The sequence below is a fragment of the Amborella trichopoda genome, chromosome 3 (assembly GCF_054954075.1).
Source record: "Amborella trichopoda isolate Santa Cruz 75 chromosome 3, AtrichopodaSantaCruz75HAP2 v2.0, whole genome shotgun sequence".
Taxonomy (NCBI): Eukaryota; Viridiplantae; Streptophyta; class Magnoliopsida; order Amborellales; family Amborellaceae; genus Amborella; species Amborella trichopoda.
This window is the reverse complement of record NC_142338.1, coordinates 56,012,305-56,015,693: the sequence shown is the minus strand read 5'-3', so window position 1 is coordinate 56,015,693 and position 3,389 is coordinate 56,012,305. Positions and strand designations below refer to the sequence as shown.

At 39.1% G+C, this 3,389-nt stretch overlaps 1 long non-coding RNA gene across 1 annotated transcript; it reads left to right on the top strand.

Moving 5' to 3' along the window:
• Window positions 1-1,077: 1,077 nt before the first annotated feature.
• LOC110006835 (hypothetical protein) lies at window positions 1,078-3,005 on the top strand. The gene is made up of 2 exons (XR_016051822.1): window positions 1,078-2,354; window positions 2,627-3,005. It is a non-coding gene; the product is annotated as a hypothetical protein (long non-coding RNA).
• Window positions 3,006-3,389: the final 384 nt, after the last annotated feature.

Here is a 3,389-nt window from a genome sequence, read left to right as displayed (position 1 = left end):
TGGACTGTTAAAACAGTTTAACAATAAACTGTCATAACTTGATTTTCCATTAAGATGAGCCAATCATAGAACTTTTTATTTTCTGGGTTCATCCAAAAGTAATGCAATGGCCTTGTTTGTAAATCCTCAATTTACATATAATAGAATCTGCATACCCAGTATTTGATGCATAAATGAATTGTACGAAATATTAGGTCCCAAACGATCCACAAATGTTTAAAACCTGGGACCTATGGGTTGAACTAGTCACCCATTGGTCCAAGTCGAACTAGCCAAGTTAGTGAGTTACAAGCTAAAGCGGAAAAAAATGTAAGCGAATTTTAAAGAGTTCTAAATTGCACAAACTTCAAATCGTACTATGTCTGTTTAGTCCCGATGTAGAGAGGAATTGGACAAGGTGACCGCCTATACATCCAGTTCCATTAGGGTGATTCGGAATCCAATCGGCAATTTTTTAAACACTGATTTGGATGGTAAAAATACATATCACAAGTGAATAAACGAATTTGTACATCAAAAGTGGAATTGGGGTTGGGTCGTGATGGCAGCACCATGTGAGTTTCACGTAACAGTTTAGACTTTCATTCGAAAACCACTTACCATTTCTAAAAATGGGTAAGAGCTTGTAATCCCGACTTACCCACTGATCTATCCAAAAAAAGAAAAAATGTGCATCAAATTACTCTAAAGAAAATTAAGCCAACATTAAGTGTTGTGTATGACTGTATGGTAACATTGGGAGCAACCTCCTTTATTGTCATTAATGGAATTACTTTTCATCTTAGACGTCCGTACTAAGAGCAGATGGTGGATTACCATACACCACTGCTTATGGTATAAGTACCCGCGAAGAATTATACGGAGGAGGAAGATCCAATTGGGAATCTTATAGAGAGAGAGAGTTTTAGCTTTAGTTTTAGAAAGAGAGAGAGAGAAGTAAATCTTGGGGGATAAGCAGTAAAATTACTTTTAAAGTTCGGAAAAAAAAGTAGTAAAATTCCTTTAAAATTTAGGAAACTTATTTAAAAAGAGGGGAAACTTAACGATCAAAAGATAAAAGAGAGGGAAAATTTTTTAGAGTGAGAAAGAGTCGTTCAAGAGAGAGAGAGAGAGTCAAAATCCGGGAATTTCATTACCGGGTAGAGAGAAGGCTCATCTCTCGCGTACATACGACATACCTCTACGTATACATACCGAGTTCCTTCCAAATTTATGCACCTCTCTCTCTCTCTCTCTCTCTCTCTAAACCCATTCCTTCTTCCCTCCCAATTCTCCTTCCTGCCATCGTCATTCACCTTCGATTCTCTCTGCAACTTTCCTCATCCATCATTAACTCTCTCTCTCTCTTTCTCCACTGCAAATCTTCTCTTTCTAATCTTCATTTCCCTTCTCTTTTCTCTGGCATCCACCAAGCACTCGTTCTCTCTCCCCGCTGCAAATCGTCATTTCCCTTCCATTTTCTCGGCAACTCTCTGCACCCACTAAACTCTCTCTCTCTCTCTCTCTCTCTCATTTCCCTTCCATTTTCTCGGCAACTCTCTGCACCCACTAAACGCTCTCTCTCTCTCTCTCTCTCGCAAATCGCGTTTCTTCCTTTACTTGAGATTCTTTGTGCCACGCTTCTCGCCCACCAAAGAGCTGGAATTGAAAGATAGATCAGATGAGGATCAGAGGTAAACGGCCACAAGATCTCTCCCCCTCTGAAGTTCTCAAGTTTCAGACGAATCTCGACAAAACCCACTCCTCAATTTGCAGAGAAAAGTTTAACAAAATCGATGGATCCAAGCCTCTGTTCACCCCTCCTCCCCCTTCTTCGTCGTCTCTGGATAATTATTCTTCTCCGTCTTCTTCTCTCTCTACGGTGACTTCCTCGTCTGAATTAGCCTCTGAGTCAAGCTCCAAATACCATGAGAGGTGCAGGGGTCTTGATCTCCTGGCTCAAGCGGCTCTCAACCCCATTGAATATGATCTTGGCCATGTTTCAACAGAGTGGGGGTCGTTTTTTGGAATCCCATTTCCTCAGAGAAAGGTTATCAGAAGGAGAAACAAAGCTTCGAAGTTCATCAAGATCGGTAGCGGCATTTTCAATTCAGAGGAGAACAAGAGGGATGAGGTGAGAGAAAGTGATTCTAGTGAAATGCATTTGAGGATTAATCAGTTTGGTAATGGTCGATTAAATTCAGCTGGGAAGAAGAAGAGTGTGGAGAGAGAAGGGATTGTTGCGGTGGGTTTGAGGTCAAAGAGAAGTAGGTTGCAGTCGATGCCTCACAGATTCGGAGACTCTGTTCTTCAGCCATGGAAACGAGGAACAAGATCAAGATTGACCGATTGATCAGTGAAGGTTGCAGAGTAAGGTTGTTTCCTTTCTGATCATGGTTTTGTAGTGATATATATCAAATTAGAGGAAATGAGTCTCTCTCTCTCTTTCTCTTTTACAATTTTTTTAGTTTCTCTCTCTCTTCCAAATTTTTGTTCTCCCCCATTTTTTTTCTGGTCAGATCTTCTTTCATTGAAGAATTGAAGCTCCCATGGTGCTTGTGTTTTATGTGAGAGAGAGAGATAGCCTTGGTCTTGAACCAGAAGATGCGTTTATTTCACTTCTCAGATCTCTGGCACTCTTGAACAGGGGAATACGATGGAATCATGGAATTGTATGGCAATTTTTTTGGTTGATTTTTCATGGGGTGTTTCCAAAGAGAATTGGGCCTGTTTTCCTTCTGTTTCATGGCGTGGTGGTTGAATCCTGAAGACTATAACGATTGAAATTCATTCTGAAAATTGGAGATGCTCGGGTTCAAGCTTTTTCTATTTCTTTCTTTCCATCAAAACAGGAATCCAATTCAATTTAGCTCTTAATTCATTATTTGAACAGCCATAATATTTGAAGCATTGTAGTGCTCCTGTTTGTTTTTCTACTTTCCTTTTCATGGTGATTGATTATGATCAATGCTCATTAGCATGTAAGCTTAGACTCAATAGTTGGACTTGCTTTTATTCTTTCAAAACCAGGTCTCTTCAAGGTTGTTGGCTATTGTTAACAAGCTTTGTGGATAGTGTAAAGCTCAAATCCAATGTTTTTCTTTGATGCAGAGAAGTTTTGGTTTTTTTTTTGCGGGGTTGAGTATATGCTTAATTTGAATATCGGACTTTAATGTTGCGGCCCTCATGTCCTTAATAAAATCAGATTACCTTGGCTAAGGTTTTAAGCACAGCAAATCTTATGAAGAAGGCCTCAAGTCTCAAATCCATCAACCATCAGTGTTTAATTTTTTTCTCCCAAAGATGAAATTTCTCTAAATAGATGATGAAGATTTAGTCCTAAAAACTATGAAATTCTTTGAATTGTTTTCACTAAATCACTATGCTAAAGATTAAGGAAATAAATAGTT